The 11,588-nt window shown below is 29.5% G+C and overlaps 1 long non-coding RNA gene across 1 annotated transcript; it reads left to right on the forward strand.

Moving 5' to 3' along the window:
- LOC134271397 (uncharacterized) lies at window positions 1-10,082 on the forward strand. Its single transcript, XR_009993017.1, has 3 exons — window positions 1-131; window positions 9,776-9,864; window positions 10,000-10,082. It is a non-coding gene; the product is annotated as an uncharacterized LOC134271397 (long non-coding RNA).
- Window positions 10,083-11,588: the final 1,506 nt, after the last annotated feature.

Consider the following 11,588-nt stretch of genomic DNA (forward strand, 5'->3'; position numbering starts at 1 on the left):
GTCACGTTTCCACATAAGGATAAAAAAAATTTATCGTTAGAGAAATGGAATTCAAGGATATCTATGTTGTATTTTAAAGTTAAACATTTAAGTGGATCTGTAAATCTATTTACAACAATTTCAGGGAAATGGTGAGTTTTTCTATAATAATTAACATTTTTTTTTAATATTATATACCTCACATTATACCTCACACTATTACCGCCGGTATATTAATATTTTTTTATTTTCGCTAATTGTCACAGATTTTTTTAATTCTGAAAGAAAAGCTCGGATGCTAATGACACAAATACGCAAGAAGTATTAAGATCGAGAGCTAAATATATTTTATTTAAGGAAATATTAAAATATAAAAAAAAAACTTTTCTGTAGACAATTCGAACAACAAAAATTACTCTATGATAAAAAAATGTAACTAAAGGCTCTTATCACTGCTTATGGATCTGCGCTCTATAAGCAACTTATTTTAGCTTATTGTACATTTATTATTAATGCAGTTGGAACGCTGGATTGGTCGCTTTCTCTGCTGTCATAGGTATTTTGAATATTTTACTATGAATGTAAAAAGGACATAAGATAGGTTCGTACAAAGAACTTTAATCGCATATTTGAAATGAGATGTTGCCATTCGTTCTGTGTAACTAAGAATTTTGGTGTAAAGTAGCCGTTCAATTTTGTTGAAGATTCTTGAAACTTTTAAAAACGAACTTATCAAGTCAGTTTGTTTCAATTATGTATCATATGATAGATATCCTTCTGAATTCATCTGCCAAGGGTTTTGGTAAATGGTATTAATTTTCATAAAAGAAATAATAGTGATTTTGTAATTTCAATAAAATAAATTAAATTCGAGATATTTTGTGCACATAATTATTCAGTCTTTTATTACACATATAAATATAATTTTAATCTCGCCAAATATGTCCTGAAATATTGAATAAGACCTAAAAAGCCAAGTTCTCTGAATATGAAAGAAATATGAAGATATCAAACAGGTTTCAGGATCAAAAATGCCCTTTGAATGATTCTAACTCGGATGAGAGCAAATGCAAACCTCTATACAAGGGAGAAAGAAGCATATGCCAGGAAGAAGTAAGCATCCTTTGCTATATTAAGGTAACAGCCAGGGTGTTCCATGGCATAATGGTAAAAAAGTCCTCAAAAACCAAATCATGCAGTGTGCAAATTATGGCGTAAGATTTCAATATGTATGAAAACAATAGTCAACCTTTAATTTTGCATCGACCAACTTCAACTGGAACTTGAGGATTGTTAATATTTAAGTGAGAACGATAATTTCCTTATCAAAAGTACATGTTTGTTCCTTTTATCAAATTAAAAATATAAGCAAATAGAACATACTATGCGCTAAGCATGTCTAGCCAAATACTCGTTCTTCAGGATTAGTTCCAAATAAAATAATTTATTTGTATATAAACTGAATTTTATGAAGACTAAAAGGCAAATAAACATTAAAATTATACTTGTTGCGAAGAACTATATAACAAATATGCTAAAAATTGGTTTATCATTGTGACATTTACATGTAAAAGTAGAGAATGTACATAAATTGGCATAATGATTGTCTCTAAAATATTGCCTTATAATACTTGATGACTTAAACGTGCAAAACAATATCAGGTATAAATCGTCGAAAATGGCTTTCAAATGTCCTAATCATCTATATATTAAAATGGATGTGAAAATTACTTACCAAGACTTTGCTAGAATGATATCTTTCAATTTATGTTTAAAGTTATTTTATGTTCTTAAAACATTTTAAAAATATATTTCAAAAAATGGAATTGGAAAATATATAATAGCATTTTCTCTTTTCAAAACTAGTGTTCTGTTTAATGAATAAAAAATAGCAAAAATTATACGTTTGTAGATCTTGCAAAGTACTCGATAATATAAAAAATGCACCAACAAGGCCCGGAATCTCAGTGTTAGGGAGAAAATAATAAACAACAAAAAAAGTTAGGCATATGCATATGTTTATTTCTAACCAATTATAATATATTTTATAAACATTTACGTATGACTGATGGGTACGTGAACAGTTACTGCAAATGGGGGTGTCCCTCTATATGTCTATCCGTCCCTTACTGTTTGGGATTTCCACCTCTTTTCCGCATCTCAAGGAATTTTTGGACAATTTGAAATCACAAGATTTCATCAAAATCAATAGCTTAAAAACTTAAGACTTATCAACTTTATACACAACCATTCCCCCACGATAAATTAAAGTCTAGGCTTTTTGATATCATTGATGATAGCTGCTTTTTCAATAAAAATGAAACTCTTAAATTTACTCACATGTACCTTGTCATTGTTCATTTGCAAAATCATTTTGTTTAAGAACGTTTTGATTGTACACACAAGTACTCTGAAGTTAACATAAAAAAATGCCTGAGTTTCTGAATGACAATATCTTTGTCATTTTTGGAGAACAAATCTTCCAACAATATAATATAATATGATATATCCTGGGGAACTTGAGATGAAATACTTGTTATATTTACATCTACACACATTTTTTAATTCAATTATTGAAAAATCGTATGTGGTTTCCTAAGTTCGACTTAGCTGTGGGTATTTCTCTTTGAATTGTCTCTAAAATACTATTATGTCATGATGATTTCATCAGTAAATCACAAGAGGACAGTTTCTAAAGACTGTCTGACGTTATGACGTTTGCACAATGAACTGATATTTGCACTTATTGAATGTTCTGTGTAAAGATCAACATGATTCAAATTTAAAGCAAAGTATTAATCGATGAAGTCCCTAAATAAAGTAATCTCATTTCATAGATCCTTTGAATCATATGACATGGGAATTCTTTTAACAATACGTGGATAGATTTAAACTAGGTGCATGTTAACCAGGAAGAAACTATAAGAACAAATACTCTACAGCCTTATATTTTTTTTTGGGGGGGGGGGGGCACATTTTGAATATAGAGAATTAAAAAAATGAAATTGTTTGGAAAATGCATTATTTCATTATCCAGATTTATTAAAGGTGCTTAGACATACATGTAGGTTTGAAGTTAATATTTTCTCATAATATTACGACTTGTACAAGTATACTGCTATAAAATTTTACACGCAATTAAATCATTTTTTTTTCATATCTGGAAACTATTAAAACTTCGAATTTCTGGAGGAGTTTGATTAACTCATCCTTGCACTTTCACTTTCACAGTTTCAACTTTACCCTTAATACTTAAGAAAAGTTTTATTTTTGTGTATTAATGAATAATATTACATATATAAACAAAGAAATAGGGTAAAAATGTGCGAAAGCAAATCCTACTCACCTAATTATTGCCAGGCCGTACTCAGAGTTGCGTTGCCCCCAATTTATTTTTGACCAACGGCATAATAACATTTGTCTGGCGGATTGAGTGTACATGATTATTACATATAACTTTTAAAGTAATTTTATTTCAAAACGTTTGCTGTAACCCACCTCTGTTTATAAATATATGCTTTCCAATATGGATTCCATATTATTTTTATCTAAAGTACCACTAGTGCGTAATAAAGGATGCAGCTGCAATCAAATACATGTATTCTTAGAGTTTAGTCTTTTCATTGCATCAAATAATCATTGTCTTTGTGGACTTCCTAACTTCATTTTTGTTCCTATAGCTACCCCGGTAGACCCAATGTTAAAACATTTCCCTTCTTTGTTATTTTAAATCAAAATTAAATATTAAACGACCATTTAACAAATATAAATATTTCAACTTAAATAAGAGAAAAAAAATATATACTTCACTGCCAACAGGATAATAAACCTACGCTTGTAGTTACTTTAATGCTTGCTTAAAAACCATATATACTGTAAATATTAGTTAATGCATCATGTTTTTGGCATGATTACCATAATGAAAATACCGAATACTGTTCTATAAATTGTCCAACGTACAGCATACAAAGAAATAAACAATGAGGTATGAGTTACTGTGAAATCACTGATTGATTTTCGTGGGGTTTTAATTTTCGATCTGCGCGATCTGTGAAGGTGTGTTCCCATTTCGCCTTAATTGTGAAATTCAGGTAAGAAAAAGTTAAAAAGTACTAAGGCGAAATGGGAATTTTAGTATTTGTAAATATCATCACTGGTTTGATATAAAAATATAAATGATAAAAATTTTTATATTGAATTTAACAGTTCAGTATAATGAATGAAATAATACATGTATTTTACCAAGTATTTTTTAAAAAATACTGTATGCTACATATAGTCAATCTTCATCACCTTTATTCACCTGAGAGCTCACTAAGGCGAAATGGGAACGCTAAATTTTACAGTTAAGGCGAGATGGGAACAAACCTCTGTGAAGAGACCCATGAGTTCATGTATGCGAAAGGATGTCTGAGAGTGTGTGTATTCAGCCGCATTGTAATGAAATATATCTATTCAGTCTATGTGTTTGAAACCTTGAGTTCTTGTATAGAGAAGGCATTTACAGACATTGTATGCCTGTTGTCCAACATTTAAGGATTTTAAACAAATATTGTTTAAATCAATGCCAGTTATCTTTAACACATTGATACAATAGGCTCACTCTGCCAAAGGGTTAAAGACCAAACTATGACTATTTAATGATTCAAACAATTATTATTCAGACAGTCTCACTGGAAAACCTATCAAGTTAATTTCGATTCGAGACGTTCAAAGATATTCTCAAAAATTTCACATTAACGTATCCAGAATTTAAGGAGGTCTATGCCATTATATTGCTTTACAAAATGGTACGTAAATAACTATTAATTATTTTATGAATAAATTTTAATGTTGAAATACAGTGGTCTACTCTGAAAGTCAAAATTTTTACTGCAAATTGATAATTAGATATATACATGTTAACTGTCTTAAAAATATCTTATTTTTTAAAATTCATTTATTTTTTTTATCTTTTAATCGCCTAAATATTAATAATAAGTAAAACAAAATATCCACGTAAAAAAAGAATCCCTGCCAACAGAATTAATTCGATCTATATTTTAATGATAAATTATATCAAATAGTAATTATTGCAAATGATTTCATTTAAGTGTCATTTTCTTGTTTATGAATGTTTTTATATAACAGTGTCTGTATTATACTTAGCCTTATACTAAGCAGCTATACCCTTCATTTTATTAAACTAATTTTACCCTTTTCCTATGCCCAAATATGTGTTCAAACAATCAGCGAAGTTTTTATCCATCACGTGACCATAACTGATCCGTTTACCAAAAGAGAATGTATAATTAATTGAACTGCTGAATTTTTCGAAACCCACCTGCCACCCCATCTGCCACCAATTAATGCCTGTTTATTCTTTTAGGTTGACATTTTTTGTTGTTATGTTTTACCCATTTCTTTTGGTTGTGTTCGAATGGGTTAAAGAGATTTTAATATTCATTCTCTAGCGCATGCTCTATCTGAACAAGTAAAATTTTAGTACATTGTAATAAATGGCAATACCATGTATTAGGTTACTAAGAATTAGTCTGACATTCATTTTGTGTACCTCTCAATATTGCTGCAGACTTCAGTAGCCCTTTTCACAAAAAATCTTCCGACTAAGACTAAACTTTACCTCCACTGAACAACAAATATTTATGCTGCAAAAATCTTGTTTTATTATGACGTTGAATTAATATTTTATGATTAAATTTTAAGTAATTGTTTAGATAAAATATCTTTATTCAATAATAAAAATAATTGTGAGGTGAAATTTTAATCTTAGTCTAAAGATTTTTTTTTGTAAAAAGGGCTGCAGGTTTTCATATTAAGATGTGTAATACACTATATCTGATTCCCCCCTTTTCTGACCTCCAATTTGTTAAATGTATTGTACTTATCCGTCATTTACTTTAATAAATGACATATTTCACTTCTACATTGATGATGTTATTTGTTTTTGCCTGCATTTAACAAAAACATGCTCATTCGTTTGGCAGGAGAACTAAGGAACCTAAATCACATTCAGTAAGGATACCTACGTTGCCCGGGTTCTTTTTTTCACATTCAGTGACAAATTATGTTAGTCAAAAAGTAATCCACTGACGGGGCAGAAATAGGTATCCGAATAAAAATACGATTTCTTTGTGCTTTTTAATATTAACAAATAGAGCACACAATAAAAATATTATTTGTCAAAAAAATTATCCAACCGATCAACCTCAAAGGGTTCTGATTCTCTCTCCCTTTCTCTTAAAATCTTTAAAATTTCTCCACGTTCATATTTTAAACGTATTAAAAGATTAAATAATCATAATTATTCTAAACATTTGTAATAATGTTGTGTTTATTGGTGGTTAATGGAACTAATTTTTTTTCAAAGCAAGTGTATAATCAGTTACTAATATTATAAATAATAATTTATATTTATGTTCCTCTGTTATTATGCAAGACCGAAGCCAAGTCAACTGAGCTAGTATTTTGATGGATTAAAATTAAAATAACAACAGTAGTGAAAGTGAAAAATTGTCATTTATTGAAGTAAATGACGCAAAACAAAATATAAACATATTATAAGGGGGTCAGACAAGACTAGAACAAACTTTGAAAGAATACAAAAATCTTTGGTAACATATTATGCAATCTGACCCCCTAAAATTACATACATCATAAAGCAGGCACTGATATGCCTGTCATCAAAAACGGGTGGGTAAAAAGAAAATAAACGCCAAACAAATAAATATGAACACTAATATAAGTACATATATAATAAATATAATATAAGACGGTGGAAGAGAGGGGGATGGATGGAGGGTTTTTCGATAAAAAAATTTACTTGTAAATTTGTGTGGCTTTCTCCTTTGGTAAAAAATAAAACAATGGTCACGTGATTAGGAGAAGCCACGCTGATTGGCTGTAAATTAAGACAATGGTGTCATAGATTAAAATTAGGTAATTGATCCCGATCTAAAAAGTTATAAACATGAAACAACTTTACAATTACCAAGTAAAACCTGATACCTTAGAAATAAATTATAACAAATAAAATAATTATAGTTAATATAACTCTGTCACATAAAGGATATTATTATTGTAATAATAATAACTTATTTATGTTCCTCTGTTATTATGCAAGACCGAAGCCAAGTCAACTGAGCTAGTATTTTGATGGATTAAAATTAAAATAACAGTAGTGAAAGTGAAAAATTGTCATTTATTGAAGTAAATGACGCAAAACAAAATATAAACATATTATAAGGGGGCCAGACAAGACTAGAACAAACTTTGAAAGAATACAAAAATCTTTGGTAACATATTATGCAATCTGACCCCCTAAAATTACAAACATCATAAAGCAGGCACTGATATGCCTGTCATCAAAAAAGGGTGGGTAAAAAGAAAATAAACGCCACAATCCAATTGCAACTTGGATCCACCCATCCAAGTATTTTGATTTCCAATGTTTTTGTCTGAGATAAAATTACAAATTACAAATGGCTAATTTACATGTACTTCATTTCCTCATCAGTGTCCTAGTTCATCGATAGGCGCGTTTAGAAAAAAATCACGTGCAGGGCGGGACAAATAGAGACAAAAGCGAGACTTGTAGGAATTTTAAGGAATATATGTCTTATGTTTCGATTTCATTACGATGATCAATCGATTGACCTGCCTGATAGTTTTATGCATAAACGGCTTTCAGCGTTTCTGCAAATTATTCAGCCTATCGATAGATCGTATCATGAAATAAAAAAATAAGACAGATATGAAATTTTTATCTATTAGATCCTAAATTGATAGTATGCGTTAATCAAATATATTAGAAGAACATTAAAAACATTTTAACATTTTCCACTGAAATCGGAAATGTTTTATAAGAATCTGGAAAAGTAGATTAATATTAATTCTCTATTTTGTCAAGTTAAAATTATAATGAATCAAAGGTTATCTACATGTACCATATAAACGTCATTGTTTAAATAACAGTATACATGCATATTTATTGACTAAGTTCTAGGCAACATGAGTTTTGTCGGAGCCAAGAACCAAACTATCTGCCCGAGGCCGTTAGGCTGAAGGCAAAGAGTTTGGTTCGAGGTTCGACAAAACGCATTTTGTCCGAGAACATCGTCAATAAGTGTGCTGTTATACCTTTCACTTCAATGTTTTGGACATTCATACTTTTTGTACTGTCTTCCGTAATGTTACCCCAGGTTCGTCATTTTTGAAGACCCGGAAATGAAAAATTTCATCAAGCTCCTCTCATTCTGTGACGTAAGCGGTCCAACATCTCATCGACCAGTCCAACATCTCATTCAGCGGTCGAACATATTTTTTTTTTATACCCACTCAAGAAAAACGTTAGAAATGTTAGACTTTTTGGTATACATTTGTATAGGAACAAGTTTTTAAAAGGTATAACTGGTGTTGTGTTTACTATATGTACATAATATATTTTTACTCAGACTTGTACTAAAAAGCGTAAATGTCATTGCCTGAGTATTTAAATTTACCAATTAGTCACAAGACATTGATTTTTAAACGGCTGCTTGCATTGTACGAAAGGCTGATTGCGTAATGCCTTCGTACATGTTAATGATAGTCTTTAAAGGTTATGTGAAAAAGGCTTTATTAAAATTCAATCAAGCATATTTATATTTGGTCACAATTGGAACCAATCAATACGTTTCTTCAGAACCAGGAAGTAGCCCCACAAGTGGAAAGAAAATCCAACTGATCTTAAACAAGGTTAATTTCTATATCTAAGAGGAGAATTTATCTTTCAAATTATATTATCAAAATTGGAATTGGTGATGAGTTTCTATCTTTTTATCTCATAATTTTTCTCTATTAAACCTGGATAATACATTGTTTTTCCAAGAAAAACGAACGTGTTTCTGGGATATTGAGACCTTTTTTATTACATTCACAAATGTTATATCATTTTTTACTTTAAATTTATTTCAGTGTCACAAATACGCTATTCAATAGTAACAAGCAGATTTTGTGTAGTCAATGTTATCAATATCCATCAATCCAAGTGTGTTGCAAAAATAAATAAGAGTCAAGGTAAAATGGTAATAACTTTGTCAACATGGAGATAAAATAAAGATTGAAATATAAAACTCTGTATTCTTCTTAACTATACGAGAAAGAGTAGAAACCAAAATTAAATTAACATATTTTTTTAAAAATTATAATCATAAATCTCATTGATGAATATTTAAAGCACATTTGAAAAAAAAAATGTACAAAATTTACTGTATATGTTTTGAAGGTTTTTTTCCCTTATGTTTTCCTTTTTCCTCGTAAAATTAATTAATGCAGATTGATTTTGTAGTGAGTTTCTAAAAGAAATTATATTAGGCATTAAATAATTGTATTATCTTTATTTCCTATATTTCTATTATTACTATATTTAGCAAAAACATTCAGATGGGATTAAAACTTCTTTGCCATTCACGATACAGTCAGTCTCGCAAAAATAATTAGAGATCAGATATGTCAAATGATAAACAAAATTCATGAGAATAAATTAAGTGTTACAGTATCTGGAAATTCAACATTTCTACTTGCGTTTCTAGTTAAGTTACAACATTTGAAATGGTTTGTAGAACATTAATTAACTTTTAGAATTTTATCATATATTTTATAATTATACTATATTTTCTAAGTCGGGGAGTTTTTTATTTACAATAACAACATGGTTATCCGAAATAAATATAACTCAAAAGAGAAAATAACCACGTATCTCATATATATCACGTATAATCACATGAAATTTATAGAAATTTTATCTATTATACAGGCCCTAAACTCTGAGGAAAGAAGGCAACGATCCAGTCCAAATTCCAGTCAAACAAGTGGTTTATCATTTGAGAACCCAAGTAGTTCTATGTTAGTAATTTTTAAATAAAAACTGCGGTTTCATAATCGCTTTGGTATGTAATAAATGTAAATTGTATGTTATTCTTATTAAATGTTATGCATCTTCAAGCGATAAATAGATATGATTTTCTTTCTCTATCGAAGATCATCTAACGCAAGTCAACAAGAAGATGTAAGCAATGAAAACCAAACAAGATTGCAGAAGGAATTTCAACGGGCAAGTACATGTAGCTATAGGAAACAAACTTGGACTACTTGTCATTGAATAATTCCTCAATTGAACATTATTTATAACATATTCCAAGGTCAAAGTTTATCACACATTCAGTCTCTTTTGATAACATATTTTTGAAAAATACAATAATTTATAATATGGGTACTTTTCCAATGGGCTATAAATGAAGTTTTAATCTCAACAGAAAATTCACACTTATTTTAACCAGCATTTGAGATATACTTTGTATTATAGGTACACTCGTCTCCCATATAATTTTTATAAATGAAAACGCATTTTTTATTGCTTCTTGTATGTATTCATTATGAATGAAACATTTCATGTATTTAGAAACAATTTTCAATATTTTTATTTGTTGAACCAGATTTAAAGACCCAATTTTTTTACCGTACGGTTGCCTGAAGAGGGGGAGTGGTCTTAGTAATAGTGGTGTTATTTACCTGGAGACCCCCAATACCCAAGATGTCAAAAATCTATATACACGTAGCATTACACAGGAAGTCTGTGTCTACTGATTAGGGTCAATATTCCGTGTTTCGTGTCTAAATTTGAGTGAAACTACTTGAAATAATTGAAATATTTCAATAAAATTTTTTTTTAAAAATACTTTCAGTGATATATAATGAAGAAAAAAAATTATATACAGAAATATCGTTTTTATATTTTAAAAAAAAATGACAAATTAAAGAAAAGAACACAATGTAGAAATACAAAGTAAACATATCTTTTTTTAATTAAACTTGTGTAAATATCAAAATAAAAAAAAATAATAAAATATTCCATTCATAGGTAGGCCTATCCGTCGTGTGAACATATACTATGTACCGTACCACGATAGGAATATTGCCTACGTTCTGATCAACAATAGTGTCGAAAATATTCACCATTTCCGGGTGTTCGTGTGTTTAATTTTTTTTATTGTTTGCAAGATTTCTTTTATACTTTTAAGAATTGATCTATGGCTGTATATATTCACTTTTTAATTTCGAATATTGGATATTGACAGATGTAAGGAAATTCGAACTAAAAGTTACAATCTCGAAACTCCCAGCTGTTTTCATTTCAGAACTTTACAACGGAACATGGTATAGATTGTATTCATATGTACGTAGATAAAACATAGCATAAATATTTTTCTTTATCCGTGCCGTTTGTGCTAAATATCTTTTTTTATTTATCATATTTCAATTTTAATCGGCAATTAGCGTTTCTGTGCACGGACTGGTCTAAATTCTACATGTACAGAGCAGATATCTTGGACGACATATCGCTTAAAATACAATATAGCCGTTGAGATTAAAAGCAAATATTTTATGAAGTCGTGTTTTAATTATCTACTCTCAACTGTTTTTAAAATAAAGTTTTACCAAGATTCTTTTTAAAACCCCCGTGTATACAAGGCGGCTACATAAAAGTGTTTGACGCGTGACCAGGCAATCGTTTTCAAAGGACACAAACTCAGACTATCAGTTGGCACGGGTAGCTGACCTGTCAATCA

Source organism: Saccostrea cucullata, unplaced genomic scaffold, assembly GCF_032062105.1.
Source record: "Saccostrea cucullata isolate Sc308-1 unplaced genomic scaffold, CSIRO_AGI_Scuc_v1 ctg2606, whole genome shotgun sequence".
Lineage (NCBI taxonomy): Eukaryota > Metazoa > Mollusca > Bivalvia > Ostreida > Ostreidae > Saccostrea > Saccostrea cuccullata.